General features: G+C 38.6%; 1 pseudogene; it reads right to left on the bottom strand.

Annotated features, from left to right (window-relative positions):
• Positions 1-12,374, bottom strand: part of LOC149194197 (G2/mitotic-specific cyclin S13-7-like) — a 30,436-nt pseudogene extending 18,062 nt beyond the window's left edge.
• Between the last annotated feature and the right edge of the window lie 2,879 nt (positions 12,375-15,253).

Below are 15,253 nucleotides of genomic sequence, written 5' to 3'. Positions count from 1 at the left end.
CTTACCAATTCCCAAAGGCGCCAGTACTGCAACCTTTAGCTCTGATACCACATTGTCATGGTCCCAATATTGTCATGGTCCCAATAAAAATATACACAAATTTGATAACATATTCCTCTATTATATGGACCTATCAAATTAAACTTATATAACCATTGTATGGGCTTATCAATAAATAACCAACGTTATTAACTCTTCCGTAACGTTTATATCTATTCGCATACACAGCTCCTGACTAAGCATTAATTAATAGCATATTACCACTACTGTTTGGATATATGTGTTCGATTCTCGATGTGAGCTATGCATTAACGTTTATGCTACGACCAATCTTTACGACTGATATGAGTTTTAATTATTCTCGGTTGATGGAGTATAACTCTGGTATCATGGGCCGCCACGCATGGTCTGCCGTATGCATGGTTTTTCTCCGGCGACAGGTGGAGACCGGAGGTCCCAATAGCTCACTGCTCTCCTGCCAAGTGGCCTGGCGTTTCTGTGGAGTCATGTGACTCCTTGGACGCCGCGCGGATTGATCTTCCCGTTCAATTCAACGATAGCGATTTATCCTTCGCATCCAAGAGCTCTGCTTCATTTGAGGCTTGAGGTTTTACTTAACCCGACAGGTTATCTTTGGCTCATTTGGAAAGTCAGTTTGCAGCGCTTCTCTGTGCGCTCGCTCTATGGCATTGCTCCACCCCATGGCTGGTTCCTCCTTCCCGCAGCGCACCCTGGTACTCCACCGCTTCGTCGATCCCTCCTCTGTGTTTCTTGTTAAGGTCCCGCTACCACGATTGTTCAGGTATTACTTTTGGTTCTGCTCAATTGCTTCGATTCCACCATTTAATATGTATTCACATGAGCTCGTTTCAGCTAGGGTTCGATTATGCGATTCGGTTGAAGTTTTGTTTCTGTTAACCCTATGATTTCTATGATGTGCAGACGGGCTCTCTGCTACAGCCTTCCTCGCTCAAGGGACGACCGAGCCCCGTCATTTACTCAGGTATGCCTCCAATTCCTCCACCATAGAGCGAAGCCTGGGCTCGTCTTGTGTGGTGGATGCTCTGCACGTATGCATAACGGTTGAAGTTTTGCCAGAGGGGTCCCTCATGGCTCTGGTTCGCTTGTTTTCTTTCTTTTCAGGGCTCACGTTCGACTCATACCCGGTTATGAGTTACGGCCGTCCGTCCCATGCTTGGTCTGTGCAGCTCTTGACTATTTAAGGGTTATGGTTATTGGGGTTTTCTGGCGTTTATGCCTGAATGAGGTTGTACATAATGAATATGTTTTGCACAATGGTTCCTCGACCACCGAGTCGCCCTTTTCACTGGGTTTAATCGGGCAATGAAATGCTCACCCTTTGTTTGTTTTTATGCATGTACCATGGCTGAGACTTTTACACTTTACTTTATCATAGATCTGTAACAGATTTATCAGTCCACAGAATGATTTCCATTCATTTTTTTTTTTGTTAAATATCTAATGGCTACGGCGACTGTTATAGATTAATCATACAGCTCCATTATCGCTTTTCCTGAGTACTGTATAAGTTTTTGCTTCGCCTTCTATACTCCGTGGGGTTTGTTCAGTGATGATTGACTGCTATACTACGGTGTCACTGCTTTTGATTATAGTTAAAGATTATGATTTCCGCCGGTTACAGTGCGGCACCAGGTCAGGACAGATTTAAATCCATATATCGCTTATCTATATCTCGTTTGCTGCTATTACTGACACCTACAGCAGGGCATGCGGCCGTGTACCATCGGCCGGGTGCGCCTACTCTGGTAGGGTATACTGTTCCTATGATATATTGTTTCCTTTCGTTGATAGTGGCCGCCCTATTGGATGTTCCCACCGATCAACTCCGACACTGTAATATGCATTACATCCCGTGAAACCGACACCCGACCTCTCGGCTCAGGGTTGCAGTGCAATGGATTCTGTAATAACGTTTTGTAATAATGTTCGAGTCCTTCCTGAGGGTTAAAGTAGAAACTGGTTATTATTTAAATTATGTCAGTCACGGCGCTGTAATAACTAATTTCATTTCTGATTTATGTCTTTTCTTCTTTACTGGGCGCAAGCCCATTAGATAGCGACTATGATGAATTGTTCTAATACACTGTTCGTACTCTAAGTTATTTTTATTGTTCTCTATTCGCATGGTTACCCTCATGCTTGGTTTTAATGTTGTTGATTTATAGCAGGAAGTCCACGAGCATTTACTGGTAATGACAGGCAGAGTTTAGATGTCTACTTACGCTACCGTCGACATTTGTTTAGTAATATTGTATCAGTCAATGGATTCAAATTTAGATTATTTCTATTACAATCCTTTTTCTGCTCTAGACACAGCTTATTTCTTAACAATATTTGTGGTTATATATACATACCTGGTTTACCAGTTACATGAATAAAGATTCCAGATGTTCACCTGCAACTCATGCTTGCTCTTGCCACCCAACCTTGAGATCCATCTTCAACTTGGATTCTCCCCCCGAGCCATCTTGCAGGCCCACAGTCCTCAACAAGATCTCTGCACTTCGTGCTTGGGTTATCTGGTCCTTACCAGACTTAACCCCCTTCCTCTCTTTTCCCCTTTTTCCTTTGGAAAAGCTCCCCTCTCTCTCTCTCTCTCTATGTCTCTCTCTCCCCCTGTCTCTCCCCAACAACCCCGGGGTTTCTTCTTTTCAGGACTTTTCCTGTGTGAGAGGGTAGTTTTTTTTTTTTCAGTTTCATAACTGATTCTTTTAAAGAAAATCCTCCTCCTAGAGGCAGCCAACATTTCAAAAAGAACTATATATATATATATATATATCTATATATATATATATATATATATATATATATATATAGATATATATATTATATATATATATATATATATATATATATATATATATATATATATATATATATATATATATATATACATATATCTATTTCCAAAATATTTAATTTTTAACAGCAGGATAAAGTCATCCTCTTTTGTAACACAACAAAAAGAGTAAATGAACAATCAACTTTCCAATCAGTTCTTACCACAGTAACATTCCCACATTTACATTTTATCCGGGGTCATCACATCTAATTTACGCTAAGTTATTACCATAGGGATGTTACATACTCCCCCCTTAACAGGAACACCGTCCTCGGTGTTCATCTTTCGTTGGAACTTTAGGTTTTACTCATGGTATTACCATCTAAACCACACAAAATGTGATCCTACCTCTTAAAAATCAAAGTTGTCATTCCAAGAAATGACAACAAACCGAAATAGTAATGATATAGTCATAAGAAATATCATTCGTTATAAACATCAATAGTCATAAACGTTTGTAATTACAAAAATATGCAACTTCTAATCGCCACCACTTGGCCCTTATTCATTCATAATAAACAATTCTCTGTGTCAACTTACCATTACTTACCATCTATTCTTGAAAATCATGAAGTCTTTCATGTAAGAATTTTAATAGTGGTTGGACAATTCTTCAACCCTCCATGGTAAGTAATTCCTGTAATATATGACTAACAAATTCAATTGCATTAGTCACTATATTTTGAGTCAAATGAAATACTTTTGACTATCAATCAATTGTGCAATGCTAGATGATTTCTAAATCGCAATACTTTTACAAGTACTTAAAGAGCACTAACACTAATCATCAAATGATAGATCACTGCTCACGTGCACACTGAACGAATTCTCACTAAAGACATCCGCAAAGTGCTTCTAGATGTACCAAAAGAGCACCTAGCCCTCTAATCATCAAAACAGTCAAGCACTGCATTATTTGAGAATGGTCTTAGCCCCTATTAAGACTTTCACAAGATTAGTAATACAACAAAGGAATTAACATTTCCAATAACTCCTTATATAGAATTCATCTTCAACATATCATATAGCTGATTCGTTCATTACTTTAGCTATGAGCACCATAATAGGCTAAAGAATTCCCAATCCATGGGAACTGGTTTCCACAACCAAACTGAGTCATTTTCACATCCAGATAGTTTCTTTGATAGAGACCTTACCAGGTCTAACATGGAATTCCACTGGCCAACCAGCTCAAGAATTCTAGGGAGAGTAAATCTGGGCAGGCAAGTACCATCAACCCCTTCGGGCAGGTAGCTGCCATCAACCCAAGGCATTCCAGCCTTTCACAATCCGGGCAGACAAGTACCATCAACCCCTCCGGGCAGGTAACTGTCATCAACCCAAGGCATTCAAGCCTTTCACAATCCGGGCAGACAAGTACCATCAACCCCTCCAGGCAGGTAACTGTCATCAACCCAAGGCATTCAAGCCTTTCACAATCAGGGCAAACAAGTACCATCAACCCCTCCAGGAAGGTAACTGTCATCAACCCAACTATCCGCGACTGTCTGGCATGTTAAATTTCTCTTTTATTACTCTTTCTCAAAGTAATTTACACAAGGAACCATATGATCATTATCATTAACAAAATAAACATGCATGTACACCATGCATTTACACTTATCCCTCATCATGGGTCCACAACATAATTCATGCATATCATATAACCTCATTCTTTCTCATTTATGATTGCAATTCACATTGCAGCAATTTACGTGATGAGTTTTCTTGTTGCCATTAACCTACCACTACTTAATCCCATCAGCAACGTTAGTTCTAAATATGCATCAGTTAACACGTATTCCATTTCCAGGAATGTGCATGCACACAATATTGTCATGTATAAAAGCATATGCAAACACATTAATGTATAAATGTCAACATCAGTTGAGTTAATAATCTAAACATTTCCAATTTTGCCATAGTCTGTTGTCCTAATTCAATTCGTCATTAATGGAGTATTGTCTTACGTTTACTATGGATAACTTTGGTCATGCATAGTACAAAGAACATAACTCCATATCACAATGACTACTCTTTGTGCATACCATTGCTTATCGTATAAGCCCTTCTTTAATGTATGCAACACCCATTCCCTTCACTAGAAGGCTACCATCATTTCACACAACAAACCACATACCTCTTTCTTAAAGGAAGTCATTTTAACCTCATTCTTCTATCTTCCTATATGAGGGTTTCTCAAGATTCCCTTTCAAGGAATTATTAAAGATATGCATCTTTATGCATAAAAATGAAGATACAAAAACAAGGCTTACTTATCCTTTATGCATCAAAATCAAGCAATCAACACAGCTCATCCAACAAGACAATCTCCCAAGAGATTATTATCTTCAAGAAAGCTAATATGACCACTTCCTCTAAGTACACACAGACTCATACTACCCTTATGTGCATGCAACATGTGTTTTCTCCTACACAATTATTTTACTTCAATGCACATAGTTCTTTTCATGAAACAAGTAAGGATTTTGTTTCTTGCATGAACACTATTCTAATGTGTCTTTAAGGGTAAGAACCTCTATTTTTATTTTCAAGAAAACTCTCACAAAATCCTTCATCTTCATACATGAAGTATGGATACTCTTAGGATGAGACTATATTTATGTATATATGTAATACACTCTTTCCTCAAGAAGTTAGAAATGAATATCTATGTGCCTAGAAGCACATCCTTAGCTATCTTTTATCATGCATGTAATGCATAATCATTTCACTAGAATCATAATGCAATTAGCATATATATATATATATATATATATATATATTTCCAAGAAGCTTTTATCAAATAAAGATACATATTTTAATTCAAGAAAACTTGGCCACCTTCCATGCTATGTCCTCAGGACATTTATATGCCTCATCCTCTTTTCTCAAGAAGATGCTTTGGCTATATTTAGCAAAGATTTTATAGACAAGAGACAAGCATTTCTCACACAAGACTCACGTGGAGTCTTTCTAATAGGAACTACCTATTTTCTTTATTAAGAAAGTATATAGAATAATCAATCTTTAACTGCATGCCTTAACACATTTCCTTTACCAAGAAAATCTATAAAAGAACTATTCTTTTATTGCATGCATTCAAATACTTTCTCTACTAAGAAATCATATAAAACATTCATACGTGTTCTTCAAGGAAGTGAGCAAGATACTTATCTTATCCTTGAATCAACATGCATAACTCACAACTTAAACCACCCTTACCAGAAGCAATTACTCTACTTATGCAATTAGAAGCATAATCTCCTAAGTGTCACACATGCACTAGAGCTACCACTTGGTGCTATATGCAACAACTATCATAAAACTACTATGTGACCATTTCAGAATAATGAGTTCAAGGAGACATTATGAAAATCATTAACATCAACACACTATAGTTATCATTTTCCAACTCCTTAAGCATGATCAAGGGAATACTCACATGCACATCGAGCGCTATCTAGTCATCCCCCAGACTTAAAGTTTTCTGCAAGATTCTGACACTCAAAGCTTGCGCTATCTGGTCACCACCAGACTTAGCGATTTCTTTTCCCATCACCGGCTATCCCTATAGTATGGTCTTCTTCCTTCTCCTTGCTTCCTTTCCTTTGGAAGCATCTATAGTTGCGGAAGGTAGTTAGAGCTTACTGACAACTGCCTTGGCACAAGTAGTCTATTTATGAATAATTATCACATGTAATTATGCCAGGAATGGGTCCTAGAAATTTTACCCACTGAACATGCCTTTCCAATTAAGTTCACACTGGAATGCAATATGCATAAGAAATCCATCATTCCCATAGTGGAGATAAATTCAACCATCACTTAAATCGAGGCTCCAATGGTTTTTATCTCTCAACAAGTAATCATAAACACATACCATGCTAATGGATTTCACTTAATTAGAGGCCAATCATCATTAGATCTATTAAGACATAAGAATATACTATTCATTATGCATGCTCATGGTGAATAAAATTAAGAACTCTTCTCATAAACAACTGGAACTATAGCACACACATTCCATGCATGTAACATCAATCAACCTTTACTTGTTTACGAATTGTAACAATCTTAGTCCAATTCAATTAATGCATATAAGTTCTATGGGTTAGTCATACAACACTAACCAATCTCAACTACCCATCGTCTTTATGCACCCATGACAAGACTGAACCAAAAGTTAGTCATGACAATCAAGTCTCACTGCTTGACTCATTGCATGTTTTCAATATCTAAGGGGGTTCTTCTAATGTCCTTTTATAACAATTTGTCATCCTATTCAAGGATGTTCCCCATAATTTATATTCATGCATTGACTCATTAAGTTTTGTTCATGGTAACTTCAATTTTGTTTAATGAATGTATCATTGTTATTGCCATATTTGCAAGGTAAAAGTTGGTAGTTGATTGTCACTTTCCTCACTGAGTGTTCAATATTGTTCTTAGGTGTGACAAAAGTTTCAATGTCTTTTATCCTCATCAGGCATCTAGTTTCATGAACATAGTTATGCAACAACTTTATTACTTACTACTCAAGAAGTTATAAACATGAATCACACATATCCTACCGAAAGTAGTGTACTACATAAATCAATATGTGAATGGATAAACTCATACCTGAGTTAATGCCACTGGTGACGTACCTCACTTTCTTTTCCGCTTACCAATTCCCAAAGGCGCCAGTACTGCAACCTTTAGCTCTGATACCACATTGTCATGGTCCCAATATTGTCATGGTCCCAATAAAAATATACACAAATTTGATAACATATTCCTCTATTATATGGACCTATCAAATAAAACTTATATAACCATTGTATGGGCTTATCAATAAATAACCAACGTTATTAACTCTTCCGTAACGTTTATATCTATTCGCATACACAGCTCCTGACTAAGCATTAATTAATAGCATATTACCACTACTGTTTGGATATATGTGTTCGATTCTCGATGTGAGCTATGCATTAACGTTTATGCTACGACCAATCTTTACGACTGATATGAGTTTTAATTATTCTCGGTTGATGGAGTATAACTCTGGTATCATGGGCCGCCACGCATGGTCTGTCGTATGCATGGTTTTTCTCCGGCGACAGGTGGAGACCGGAGGTCCCAATAGCTCACTGCTCTCCTGCCAAGTGGCCTGGCGTTTCTGTGGAGTCATGTGACTCCTTGGACGTCGCGCAGATTGATCTTCCCGCTCAATTCAACGGTAGCGATTTATCCTTCGCATCCAAGAGCTCTACTTCATTTGAGGCTTGGGGTTTTACTTAACCCGACAGGTTATCTTTGGCTCATTTGGAAAGTCAGTTTGCAGCGCTTCTCTGTGCACTCGCTCTGTGGCATCGCTCCACCCCATGGCTGGTTCCTCCTTCCCGCAGCGCACCCTGGTACTCCACCGCTTCGCCGATCCCTCCTCTGTGTTTCTTTTTAAGGTCCCGCTACCACGATTGTTCAGGTATTACTTCTGGTTCTGCTCAATTGCTTCGATTCCGCCATTTAATATGTATTCACATGAGCTCGTTTCAGCTAGGGTTCGATTATGTGATTCGGTTGAAGTTTTGTTTCTGTTAACCCTATGATTTCTATGATGTGCAGACGGGCTCTCTGCTACAGCCTTCCTCGCTCAAGGGACGACCGAGCCCCGTCATTTACTCAGGTATGCCTCCAATTCCTCCCCCATAGAGCGAAGCCTGGGCTCGTCTTGTGTGGTGGATGCTCTGCACGTATGCATAACGGTTGAAGTTTTGCCAGAGGGGTCCCTCATGGCTCTGGTTCGCTTGTTTTCTTTCTTTTCAGGGCTCACGTTCGACTCATACCCGGTTATGAGTTACGGTCGTCTGTCCCATGCTTGGTCTGTGCAGCTCTTGACTATTTAAGGGTTATGGTTATTGGGGTTTTCTGGCGTTTATGCCTGACTGAGGTTGTACATAATGAATATGTTTTGCACAATGGTTCCTCGACCACCGAGTCGCCCTTTTCACTGGGTTTAATCGGGCAATGAAATGCTCACCCTTTGTTTGTTTTTATGCATGTACCATGGCTGAGACTTTTACACTTTACTTTATCAGAGATCTGTAACAGATTTATCAGTCCACAGAATGATTTCCATTCATTTTTATTTTTTTTTAAATATCTAATGGCTACGGCGACTGTTATAGATTAATCATACAGCTCCATTATCGCTTTTCCTGAGTATTGTATAAGTTTTTGCTTCGCCTTCTATACTCCGTGGGGTTTGTTCAGTGATGATTGTCTGCTATACTACGGTGTCACTGCCTTTGATTATGGTTAAAGATTATGATTTCCGCCGGTTATAGTGCGGCACCAGGTCAGGACAGATATAGATCCATATATCGCTTATCTATATCTTGTTTGCTGCTATTACTGCCACCTACAGCAGGGCATGCGGCCATGTACCATCGGTCGGGTGCGCCTACTCTGGTAGGGTATATTGTTCCTATGATATATTATTTCCTTTCGTTGATAGTGGCCGCCCTATTGGATGTTCCCGCCGATCAACTCCGACACTGTAATATGCATTACATCCCGTGAAATCGAGACCCGACCTCTCGGCTCAGGGTTGCGATGCAAGGGATTCTGTAATAACGTTTTGTGATAATATTCGAGCCCTTTCATGAGGGTTTAAAGTAGAACTGGTTATTATTTTATTTATGCCGGTCACGGCGCTGTAGTAACTAATTTCTTCTCTGATTTAAGTCTTTCCTTCTTTACTGGGCACAAGCCCATTAGATAGCGACTATGATGAATCGTTTTAATACACTGTTCGTACTCTAAGTTATTTCTATTGTTCTCTATTCGCATGGTTACCCTCATGCTTGGTTTTAATGTTGCTGATTTATAGCAGGAAGTCCACGAGCATTTACTGGTAATGACAGGCAGAGTTTAGATGTCTACTTACGCTACCGTCGACATTTTTTTAGTAATATTGTATCAATCAATGGATTCAGATTTAGATTATTTCTATTACAATCCTTTTTCTGCTCTAGACACAGCTTATTTCTTAACAATATTTGTGGTTATATATACATACCTGGTTTACCAGTTACATGAATAAAGATTCCAGATGTTCACCTGCAACTCATGCTTGCTCTTGCCACCCAACCTTGAGATCCATCTTCAACTTGGATTCTCCCCCCGAGCCATCTTGCAGGCCCACAGCCCTCAACAAGATCTCTGCACTTCGTGCTTGGGTTATCTGGTCCTTACCAGACTTAACCCCCTTCCTCTCTTTTCCCCTTTTTCCTTGGGAAAAACTCCCCCTCTCTCTCTCTCTCTCTCTCTCTCTCTCTCTCTCTCTCCCCCTCTCTCTCCCCAACAGCCCCGGGGTTTCTTCTTTTCAGGACTTTTCCTGTGTGAGAGGGTAGTTTTTTTTTTAGTTTCATAACTGATTCTTTTAAAGAAAATCCTCCTCCTAGAGGCAGCTAGCATTTCAAAAAGAACTATATATATATATATATATATATATATATATATATATATATATATATATATCTATTTCCAAAATATTTAATTTTTAACAGCACGATAAAGTCATCCTCTTTTGTAACACAACAAAAAGAGTAAATGAACAATCAACTTTCCAATCATTTCTTACCACAGTAACATTCCCACATTTACATTTTACCCGGGGTCATCACATCTAATTTACGCTAAGTTATTACCATAGGGATGTTACACTGAAGTACCACAAAAATCATCCAACACTTTCCTAAATCTGGAGGCAAAAGTAAAAAAGGCAACACCTAGCAAAAGAGAATCATCAATAAACAATGCATGATTAATATCCTTGAATCCTCGAGAAATCCTAAGACCCATAATCTCTTGGTCCACCTGGCATTTTTCTAAATAAAAACTTAGAACTGAAGCTTGCAAAACAAAAAGAAGAGGAGAAAGCGGACAAACCTGGCACAGCCCTCTAGAGGCTTTAAAGAACTCCATTGTTCTTCCATTCACCAGTGGGGCAATCTGGGGCTCAGAGATGCAAGCCCGAACCCATCTAATAAACTCCTGACCAAACCCAAACTTATGCATCACATCAAAGAGGAACTTATGATGTACTCTGTCAAACGCATTAGCTAGGTCCAGCTTAACCACCATACCTTTTTCTTTCCTCTGCAAGCTAGAATGAATAGCCTCTTGCATGAGGATTATGTTGTCCACGATCTGCCTACCCTGAACAAACCCCCCTTGGTTTTCAAGAATAATGGAGGGCAAGAGGACCTTTAGTCTATTGGCAATCACCTTTTTTATGAGTTTGTAGCCAATGTTGCATAACGAAATCAGATGAAACCTGTTAAAAGTGTTGGCTCCCTTCTCCTTTGGGATGAGGGCGAGAAAGGCAGAATTCGTGCTTCCTCCAATTTTTTGGCAGTATTGAGATTTTGACACCATTCTATGCAAATCCTTCTTCACTATTTGCCAACAGACTTGGATGAATCTGGCTGTGAAGCCATCCGAACCCAGGGCTTTATCCGGCTCCATTTCATAGAGTGCAACATTTATTTCTTTTCTGATGACTTTAGCTTCCAGTTGTTGATTCATATTTGGATAGATCTTGGGGGGGATAACATCTAAGAACATAGTGTCCTAGCTCGTTACCTCGACTTCACTATATAGTTTCTCAAAGTTGGAGAAGGTTGCCCCTTTGATACTTGTGAAGTCCTTGTGGGTAACAAGATCTTCTTTTCTTTCAGAAATGGTATTGAAGGACCTTCTAGCTTGGGCTTGCTTGTAGAAGAAGGAGGTATTCCTGTCTTCCACTTTCAACCACAGGCTACAGGATTTCTACCTCCAATATTCTTCCTCTTGCAAACATGCTTTGTGGAATTTTGTGCTGCAGATTTCCTTATATGCCTCTAGATTCCTCTGTAGGGTCCTCTTCTTCCATATGCAATTGGTGTTTCTCAAGGAAGGCATGGGCCATCTTCCTTTCATCAGTCGGGTTCAGAAGAGTTTTAGCCCAGCTCTTCATAACAGCTTTTACTCTTCCTAATTTTTCTTCCCATACAAAGAAAGGAGACTCTGTGACAGGCTGATTCGAGCTCTCTTTAACCTTATCCATAAAGTTTGGATGCCCAATCCATAAAGCACTGAATCAAAAAGGAATGGGCCCAAAAAAAATTTGTCCTAATATCTCCAGTCTTATAGGTTTATGATCCGAAATGCTACATGGTAGAATGAGCATCCTAGCTTCTAAACCAAGGAGAAGATAGGAACTTTGAATAAGAAATCTATCTAATCACGCAGTAATATGGCCAGGACTCATTCTTTTATTTGATCAAGTATACTTACCTTTCAAGGGCTTGATGTCGAGCAGATCCCAATCTTGTATGATGTCCTCCACCCATTCCCTCGCTGGATCCCTTACTATGCTACCACCTCTCTTCTCAGAAGAACTTAAGGTTATATTTCGATCCCCTGCTATAATAATATTGCTCAGCATCTCTTCCTTGGCCATGAGTTTGATTGAGTCCCAACACCGCTTCTTTTCCCTTGCGTTTACCGGCACATAAACATTAAAGAGACTAAAGGCCTCCCTTGTTTCTCGGCTTACGAATTGCATAAGATGCCAGTGCGTATTCTACTTTCCATTAACCAATTCCAACTTGGCTTCATTCCATAGAGCTCCCAGCCCTCCCGATGCACCTTGGGCTGAGACAGCTAACCCTCAACTTTTTCTCCAAAGATTCTTGCCTACTTGAAGGAAGCTCTTTTCCTCCAACTTAGTCTCCTAGATCAGTAAGATATCTGGGGCTTCTATCCTGATCAAACTTCACATTACTTCCTCTTTTTTCTTGCTCCCCAACCCCCTGCAATTCCAGGAGACAATATTCATTATTTACCTTTCTAAGATTGGGTGGCCCCTTTGGGCCCCTATCCGTGACTTCTTGTAATCTTTGGTGTTTTTGCTAGTAGCTTTTCCAATGTTGGCTGACTGCCTTGGAGTTTGTCTTTATATGTTTCTCGCTCTCTTTTTTCCTGGTCAGACTTCCTTCCTCTTGTCGATCTATGAGACAGTGTTTGGGAGTCACCTATTTCTCCTTACTCCTCAGATTCTTTCGATTCTTGTTCTTCCTCTTCCATATCTATGGCCTTTACATTAGGGCTTACGGCTACACTCTCACCTTGCTTGGGGTTTTTGAGAATCTCCTCATTTACCTCATTTTGCTGCTATTCTATTTCTCGCACTTTAATTGAGGGTGAGGATAGGGCAGCGAAAGCATTCTCTTGTGCCTTTGGCTGCTGTCCTTGACCACTAGAAGAAGGCTACGACCCTTTCCCTTTTGAAGCTCCAAGAGAGTTTGAGGTTTTAGGGTTAGCCCTTGATCTTTTGACCTGCTTCCATCCTTCTTCCCTTCCTTGCACCGCCTCTTCATCTTTTGTACAGTTCTTGGCAAAATGTTCATATTCCTAGCACTTACGACACTTGAAAGGAAGTTGTTCGTAGTCAAGTTTTTGCACATGGGTCCAGCTTCCTACATTTATCTTTATAGCCTCTGGCAGCCCCACTTATAGATCCACTTCGACATAGATCCTAACACAGTCATATTGGTCCCTGGTGCTTGCGTGGTCCATGAATTCTCCCAGCGCATTGCCTATATGTTGGAGAGAATCCTAGTTCTAGCAATGTATAGGAAGATTCGAAAGCCTTACCCACACTAGAACTGTCGATGGAACATCTTCAGCTGGATCAAAATTGGGAGTCCATCTGTTCAAATAGAGACCTTGAGGGCCCATAAAATAGGGCCCATTCCTGAAGATTAGATCCTTGTCTTCTTTTGAAATAAACTCGAACATGAAATAGCCTCACCCTAGAAAATACGAGGTGACACTTTGCTTGATTAACGGTCTTTAGTTCCTATAGACCCAGGCTTCCATGACTTTGGGAGAAGGCCAAAGGCCAGTGAACTGTCCTACCAGAGCCCTCTCAACCAGTGACAGAGCTACCTTTATCGACCCCTCCAGAGGGAGGGAGACCTCCGGTATATTTTCCATCTTTTTAACAAACTTCAAAACATTCGGTTTCTTCTTGGCTGGCATCGAAGCTAGAAGAGACTTGAAAGCAACATCTTCAGCCTTAGGGGAGGACGGAAGATTGATGGGAGGAGCCTGGGATGAGCCCAGCTCATCCATGGCAGAGGGGCGCAGCCCTAGCGTGGCCAACCAGCTCGTGAGAGCACGCAGTGGTTCGCAGAGCTCGGGGAGGCAGAAAAAGAAATAAAATAAATAAATAAAATAAAAAAATAAAATAAAATAAAAAAATAAAAAATAAAATAAAATAAAAAATAAAAAATAAAATAAAATAAAATAAAAATAAAATAAAATAAAATAAATAATTAAAAATTAAAAATAAATTAAAAATAAATAAAAACAAAAAAAATTTAAAAAAATAATAATAATAAAAAATACAAAAATATAAAAATAAAATATAAAATATAAAAAATAAATAATAAATAATAAAAATAAATAAATAAATAATAAATAAATAAAATAAAATAAAAATAAAAAAAATAAATAAATAAATAAATAAATAAAAAAAAATTAAAATAATAAAAATTAAAATTAAAATTAAAAAAAATAATAATAATTGTTATTATAAAATATATTTTTAATTATGCCCATGGGGTTTTGGATTTACGGTGAATGGGTGCGCTGTCAAGGCACTCCTTGCGATAGGTCACCGGTTCAAATCCCCCATGGGTACTTAGGTTAGTCTTAACTAGAAAAAAAAATATATATATATATATATATATATATATATATATATTTTAATTATAAAATACCATTTTTTCTTTTTATTATTTTTTTGTTTGCTAAGTTGTGTAAGTCCTGAGATGACTACATGCTTAAGCTTTGGCTTGAGAAATGTGACCCAAGGGCATCTAAGCCATCAAAATCACTCAGGTATCACACTTGACCTGAGCCACACCAGCCCTTGATATGGCCAGATTTTTTCCCATAGAGTTTTGAATCGGTGACCTTCACATCATCGATTGTCTTAATAATACACTCTATCACCATCTATTCTACACCCCATGGGCTTCTTTTTATTATTTTAAATTACAAGGAAAAAATATCAATTCATAAAACATTTAAATTATAACAAATATCCATAAAATTAAGAGTTATAATTTTTTTTTTGTAAGCTTGATATTCTATTACTAAATCAAGAAATTATATCATGTACAACCATACAAAGAGTCCTTTTGTCTCGATCTGCCACTAGGGAAACCAAACTGGTGGTGAAAGAGAAAAGTTTTTGTCCAAAATTTTACAACCATTATGCAATATTTATATTTTTGTTTAAATAGAGGGACATAAAACATAAAATATAGC

This window comes from Pinus tabuliformis, chromosome 2_2 (assembly GCF_031772625.1).
Source record: "Pinus tabuliformis cultivar Carrire ecotype Pingquan chromosome 2_2, CPIR1, whole genome shotgun sequence".
NCBI lineage: Eukaryota > Viridiplantae > Streptophyta > Pinopsida > Pinales > Pinaceae > Pinus > Pinus tabuliformis.
The sequence above is the reverse complement of the archived record's forward strand: the minus strand, read 5'-3'. Positions and strand labels throughout refer to the sequence as shown.